Source organism: Chrysochloris asiatica, unplaced genomic scaffold, assembly GCF_000296735.1.
Source record: "Chrysochloris asiatica unplaced genomic scaffold, ChrAsi1.0 scaffold00334, whole genome shotgun sequence".
Taxonomy (NCBI): Eukaryota; Metazoa; Chordata; class Mammalia; order Afrosoricida; family Chrysochloridae; genus Chrysochloris; species Chrysochloris asiatica.
In genome coordinates, this window is record NW_006408852.1 from 644055 (window position 1) to 651851 (window position 7797).

Consider the following 7797-nt stretch of genomic DNA (forward strand, 5'->3'; position numbering starts at 1 on the left):
GGGTGATTAACCTACAAATGGTTAACCTTGATAATAAAATAATCCTGACTTACAGCTCAATATAATTCAGTTCATTGTTATGTACTGTGAATATAAGAAAATAATGTAAGATGATACAATAAATATAATACATATTATAATAATTTGATTCTGTTCCACCAGATTTATTTCATGCCTACTCAGTACCAGACACTATGATGGGTAGCACAGAATAAACATTAAGAATAGCAGTTTTGAAGACATATTGAATATTTGATTTACTATGTCACTTACTGACTTTTTGGGTTCAGATAATTTTCTTAAATTCTTTGAATACCAGTGTTTTTTTGTTTTAATATGTAAAATGGAACTTATAAATCTATACTATGGTAGTGATGGTGGTTATGTGCCACAAAGTTGGTTTAAACTCATAGCAACCCTATATAGGGTTTCTGAGGCTATAAATCTGTATGGGAGCAGAAAGACTAATCTTTCTCCCATGAAACAGCTGGTGGTTTTGAACTGCTGACCTTGAGGTTAGCAGTCTGACTCATGTAACCAGATCAGATATATCATCATTTTAGTTTTTTTTTGGTAAGTTTCAAGGGGAAAAAAAAATCAAATAAAAGCTCTTATTTCTCAATATATATATAGATAGATAGATAGATTTGGTACTATTAGGCACAGGAGTTGGAAACTGTCGGGGACTGTCCTCGACATAGTTGTGTTGTTCACGAGTGTTTGGTTCACGAGGAGGGGAGATCCAGCGGTGATAGAGATAGCGAAAGAATACACAGACAGACAGAAAGAGGGGGACAAGGAGGCACCCTGAAACCAGGGTGGATGCATCACTGGTGGGCAGACTTGGGACTACAGGCATCGTGGTCTCTGCAGGCAGCAACTCACTGCCCTGCAATCTTTACTGCATGCCCTCCAACTTGTAATGCACACCTGGGCTGGCCTGGGCCTCTGTTTTATTTAGGGGAGGAGCTTCACACCAAGCTGGGAGGGACTAAGACAAGGTACAGCTAACATCAGTAATTTGCAGACATTCAGGTAATTTTACATCGTACGTCGCTGGTTCGAATCCCAGGCCAGCAACTTGGTTTCTCAGGCTCAATTAACATATCTATAGCCCCTGAGCTCAGTTGAGGCAAGGTGAAAGGGAAGGACAAAAGGCTTGGGCAGAGTCCTGCTGTTTTGGCTTCCTGAGCCAGGTTTTCAGGAACTTGGCTGAAAAGCTAACACATGGGACAGATTTAGGGAAGATGGCTTTTTTGTCTGTAGAACAAAGAACTGGGAAGTAGCTAAACTATTTTCAGTTAATCTTTTGGAGAAAGGCTTGACCTTGCAACCTTTACAGTCTGGGCTTTTAGGAAATTATCACATTTATCTGTGGACATTAAGGGCTCATGTTTGGAATTAATAAATATAACTGAACACTAAGATGAAAAACAATTTGCCATTAACTGCCAAGTGGCTAGATCTGTTCCTCAGAGCCTGTGACCTGTAACACTCGGGCCTATAGGGCCTCAAACTTCTGACCAGGCCTACATGGTCTGCAACAGGAAACACATTTAAACATAGACTCTACATCCAGTTAACACCAATGAAGAGCAGGCACATATGCAAATAATAAGGGCTACAGTAAAAATGTAAAGTGAACTAGCTCAAAAAATGAAGGTGACTTGAGAGATACAGCCCTGAAGAAATGCTGTCTATGGTAATTTTGAAGATCAAAGGGAAGTTTTATAAGAAATAAAGAAAATAGATTAGTTCATTTTGATGAAATATGGATAAAAAGACAGAGGCATGATGCATATGGAAATGGATGAAGAGAGATATCAAGAGTTCAAAATGATGGGAAGATAGATACAAATTATCAGACATATTGCATAAAGGTGTATAATGTTGTTGTTATGTGCCGTGGAGTCTGTTCCAACTCATAGTGACCTTGCACAGGGTTTCCAAGGCTGTAAATATTTACGGGAGCATAAAGCTTCATCTTTCTCCCATGGAAGAGCTGGTAGTTTCGAACTGATGACCTTGAGGTTCACAGCCAGATTCATAACCATTAAGCTACCAGAGCTCCTTGTTGTTGTTAAGTACCGTGAAGTCACTTCTGACTCATAGTGACTCTGCACACAGCTTCCAAGGCTGTAAGTCTTTACAGGAGCAGAACGCCTCATCTATCTCCTGAGGAACTGCTGGTAGTTTCGAACTGCTGACCTTGAGATTGGCAGCCCAACTCGTAACCACTACACTACCAGAGCTCTTTAAAGGTAGATAATAAGACAGGTTATCTTTTTTTTTTTTTTCCTCTTCAGGGACAGATGATCCTCTTCCCTAATTTTGCTCAGAATTTCCACATATTTTTCAAAGGTTCGTTATATATCCAAGTATCATTTAAGGATGCGAGAAACTGCAGAAGTGCTGGGAATAAAAAGTAATAATAATAAACTAAATAATGTATTCCTGTTCTTAAGTCTAATTGGAGAATAGGACATGTAAATAATTAAAGGACTCAGCAATAGTGCTTTAATTGAGCTACATATAAGATCCTGCAGGGGAATTCCACTTTTGTGTGTGCGGGAATCTATCCACCAAGAGAAACCATACAATCTGATATGTATATGAGTATAAATTTATATCCATTCTGTCGGTATTTCTTCCAACACAAATTTGTTCGTTCTTCTGGTAGTCCATGGTATTTCAGCCAATATATATATATATTGCCTTAATGTTGATTTGAAGTCATTACAAAGCAAAACAAACAAAAACATCAAGAATTTAGTAGTCATGAGTCCAAAGAGAAGGAAAATGTCCATAGTGGTGAGCTGAAATTTATTTCTGCATTTTCCTAATCAGGGAATTGTTTATTCACAGCAAGGGGGACCTGCTTTTGTACAAGAAACAATAATTTAAAGATTATGTCATCCCACTGAGTTGAATACACAAAATGCATATACTGCTACCAAGACATCCTGGACATACAGGATCAGTATTTTTATGCAATGAGATGCCATAATGGGACAAAATTATAATAAATCAGGGCAAAACAACTGTTCAGAGGCTTAAAATCTAACCAGTTATTTTATTCGTCTGCCATTATTAGAGAGGAAAATTTAAATAAGGTATACAAAGGAAGAGGGGCCCCAAGCTTTCAGGTGAAATTTCTGAAAAATAGTGCTATAGAAGTAAGGGACTAGCAGAATTAGATCTGTTTCTACCTTATCTCTATGTTTGACTATCTTCCACTAACCTGAAAGCAGAGATTAATTCTCTTTGCAAATAGCAGCATTATCTAAAATCTATTCTTTATATTTTTAAGTATACAAAATGAATTACAAAATTCTAGTGTTACAAGAAAAGAGGACTAATAAATGAAATTAAAACAAAACAAAACAAAAAGACTAAAATGTCCTAATTAGCTAAAAATATCTGTCTGGACTGGTAGCTAAGAAAAAAAAGAAAAAAAAAAAACTGATAAATTGGACTTCATCACATTTAACATATCTTTCCTTTAAAAATAATTATTATTAAAACTAATTGACAAAGCACAGACTAGGAAAATATTCAAAAATACATACATTAGACAGAAGATAGTACATGAGTACATGTGCATGGACAAACAGAATGCACATAAATGCACTTTATTATGAATATATTATAATTATTGTTGTTAGGTGCCATAAGTTTGTTTCAATGCATAATAGAACATAACAACGGCTGGTTCTGTACCATCCTCACAATTGTTAAGTTTGGAATCATTGCTGATGCCACTGTGTTAATCCATCTCATTGGGAGTCTTCCTGTTTTGTACTGACCCTCTACTTTACCAAGCATGATATATTTCTCCAGGACCTGGTTCATCCTAATAACATATCCAAAATATGAGAGACAAAGTCTAACCATCTTGGCTTCTGAGCAGCATTCAAATGATACTTTTTCCAAGACAGATTTGTTTGTTATTCTGGCACTCCATGTTACCTTCAATATCTTCTCCAACACCACAACTAAAATTCATCAATTCTTCTAAGGTCTTCTTTATTCATTGTCCAACTTTCACATGCATATGAGGTTACTGAAAATACCATGTCTTAAGTTAGGCACACCTTAGTCCTCAAACTGATATATTTGCTCTTGAACACTTTAAAGAGGTCTTGTGCAGCAGCTTTGCCTAATGCACTACTTTGATTTCTTGACTTCTGTTTCCGTGAATGTTGATTGTGGGTGTAAGCAAAATGAAGTCTTTGACAACTTCATTCTTTACTCTGTGTATCATGGTGTTATTTAGTTGTGAAAAAAATTTTTTTTTTCTTTACAGTGAAGTGCATTCCATACTGAAGGCTGAAGTATCAGTTCTTCATCAAAAAACAAACAAACAACAAAAAAAAAACCACGTAATTCCTCTTCGCTTTCAGTAGCAAAGTTGCGTCATCTGCATACAATTCGTTGTTAATTAATTTTCCTCCAATCCTGATGCCATGTTTTCCTTCATATAATCCAGTTTCTCAGATTATTTGCTCAGCATATAGAATGAATGACTATGGTGAAAGGATACAAGCCAGGCACACAACTTTCCTGATTTTAAACCATTCAGTATCCTCTTGTTCTGTTCAAACTGTTGCCTCTTGTTCTACGTATGGGCTCTTCATGAGTACAATTAATTATCCTGGAATATCCATTCTTTGTAATGTTAGTAATAGTTTGTCATGATCTGCACAGTCAAAGGGGTCTTGGTGTGGCACTATAGGATAATCATTGGAGTGATAACAATCAGATCAGCAGCTCAAACCCACCAGCAACTTCTTGGAAACCCTACACAGAGGTTGCTTTGAGTCAGAACCAACTTGGTGGTATTTGACAATAACAATTACAGATGAAAACTTTTGCATAGTCAATAATGCACAAGTAAACATCTTTCTGGTATTCTCTGCTTTCTGCAAAGGTTCATCTGATGTCAGCAATAATATCCTTATTTCCAGGTCCTCTTCTGGATCCTATGTAAATTTTGGGAAGCTCATTTATCAGATATTCTCAGCAAAATTTTACTGGCATGTGATATTGATATGGTGTAGCATTATGGGTTAATGTGCTAGCATGCAAGGTTGATTTGAACTACAAGGTCAGTGGTTCAAGCTCACCAATTGCTAATGGTACTTAACAACATCAACAACAAATGATTTTGCATTCCTTTGGGTCATCTCTTTTGATCCACAAATACGGATCTCTGTCAAGTGGTCAGCCAGGTGAATGTTGTTCAATTTTCTTGTCTTAGATAAGTGAGTGTTTTCAGTGCTGCATTAGTTTGTTGAAAGATTTCAATTTGCATCCTGTCAATTCCTGGAATGTTGTTTTTTTGCCAATGCTTACTGTGCAACTTGGACTTCTTGCTTCAGTACCATTTATTATTCATTTTATGTGATCTGTTAAAAAGTTTGAACATTGACCATTTCTTGTTGGTATAGTGGCTCCATGTAATATTTCAATCTTCTTTTGGTACTTACTGATTATCCAATATTTTTCCCCTGGTGGTGGTGGTGGTATGCTGTAGAGTTGGTTCCAACTCATAGCAACCTTGTATAGTTTCTGAGTCTGTAAATCTTTACGGAAGCAGAAAGCCTTATATTTCTTCTGTGGAATGGCTGGTAATTTCAAACTGCCTTGAGATTAGCAGCCTGACTTGTAACTACTATGTTACCAAAGCAACTATTTCTTATTATTTTTTTCTCACAGAATCCTCCTGTGACTTGAATTATTTCCTCAGTCCTTTTAGCATGAGAAATTCTGAACATGTTCTTCCCTTTGGGTTTTCTAATCCAGGTCTTTGCACAATTCATGATACTACCTGTCTGTCTCTTTTTGATCTGTCCTTTGAAGTTATCTGTTCAACTCTTTTGCCATCATATCTTTCATTCACTTTAGTTTCTCTATGCTTAAAAACAAGTTCCAGTATCTTTTGACATCCTTTTGTTTTGAGACAGCCAATTTTATTAAAATTCTTTAAAAAAATACTTGTTTGTTGATAAAATATATGTCACACTTTACACAATGGTTTTGTTGTTACATCTTTCCTTTAGTTTTTCATCCTTTTTAAAACAGTTTTTCAGTAGAAGCCTGAATCCTAAATTGCCCAGTTAGGAGCCTCTGACTGACTATTCTGATTAAGTTTGTCATCAATGTTCATGGCCAACATCTGGCTTCTAAAAGAAAAGTTTTTGGTCTTTTCAATCACTTGCTTATAGGGTGCGACTGCATTGTTACCCATAACCACATAACCTAATTTAAAATCAATCTTGGCATCCAGCCTTGCATTTCTAATCAAATTCACAATACACCTTTCAGCTTCTACTGTAGTCATGTTCAGTTTATCTTCCAACATCTTAATGCTGATACATTGATGGATGTGACAGAAAGTCTCAAATATGAAGAGATAGGCATTTTTAATGAAATCCTCAAGACAAGCCACCAAGAAGAAATCAGTTACAAGCGCTGATTCACATTCCCTTAGCTTTTTCTGAGTGCCATCAAAGTCAAAGTTAACATATAAGCATTCAACAAATTCTGTAATTGGGTCTTTATATGTGTAAGATTCCTGTTGAATAATCTTGACCAGGTCTTTGAATACTTGCTAGCATTTTGTTGTTGTTGTTATGTGTCGTGGAGTTGGTTCCGACTCATAGAAACTCTGTACAGGGTTTCCGAGGCTGTAAATCTTTATGGGAGCAGAAAGCCTCATCTTTCTACCATGGAACAGCTTGGTAGTTTCCAACTGCTGACCTTGAGGTTTGCAGCCCAATTCGTTTTAGAACATCTTAATTCTTTATGACTGCTGTAATCAAATAGTGGAGAATATGTGGACACGTTGTCTGAATTGCATTAAGCTACTGTGGCTGATAAACGAAGAGATTAATAAAGTTATCGTGGCCTTTGGGGTGGTTGAAGAAAACAGAGACCAGTGAATGAGCCATGTTCGCTGCTGAAGAGACTGGAGTGGAGAACTCACAGAATTATTATCTATGCTCTCTTTAAATGCGTAAGGTCTTCCATTGCTGCATCCCAGTTCTTCATTAAGATTTCAGAAGCCAGTTTCCTCCAAAGTGAACTCAAATCCTTTCTGTCCATTGCTGGAACCAGCGCTCTAAAAAAAAGTAGATATTCGCTGCTCCTGAGTAATTTCCACATTCATATTGGAATTTTGTATACCTGTAGAGTGTCTAAATATTCCTGCCTAAATTCATGCTTGTCCCCCAGGTAATCAAATAACATCCCACCATCCTTGGTTGACTGCATTTGCCTTGTAGTTTCTGGATCTTCAAACATCTTCACAATTGGCTCTGTTTGCGCCTGAAGTTGTTTTAGTTGTGCAACGATTGTGGTTCTTTTTTCTGTCATAGCATGATGAATATCATCAAAATAAAGATTCTTGTATACATCCATAGTGAAGTCTACCATGTTAGTATCAGTAAGAAGATCCAATTTCCTTTGTAATAATTCTTTTTCATTATATATCTCCTTTTCTAAGAGCAACTCAAGCAGCGGAAAGACTAGATGTCATTAAAAAAATGCGTGATGCCAGTAGTCGAGTCGTACTCTGCCATCTTGCTAAGGAAAAATGTTTACATCCATTTTTGTTTTTTCCTTTCTTTCTTGTCTTTTAAATTATCTTTTACTATCTTCCTGTATGATGTTCTAGATGTTATCCCACAACTCTTCTTGTATTTTTCATTAGTGTCAAATGCATAAAATGTATTCTTGAGACGTTTTCTAAATTCTGGTAGAATATATGTTAGGCCATATTTGGCTATCATAAAC

General features: G+C 36.4%; 1 pseudogene; it reads right to left on the bottom strand.

The window, feature by feature from the left end:
• Positions 1-6088: 6088 nt before the first annotated feature.
• Positions 6089-7583, bottom strand: LOC102830188 (annotated as a pseudogene).
• Between the last annotated feature and the right edge of the window lie 214 nt (positions 7584-7797).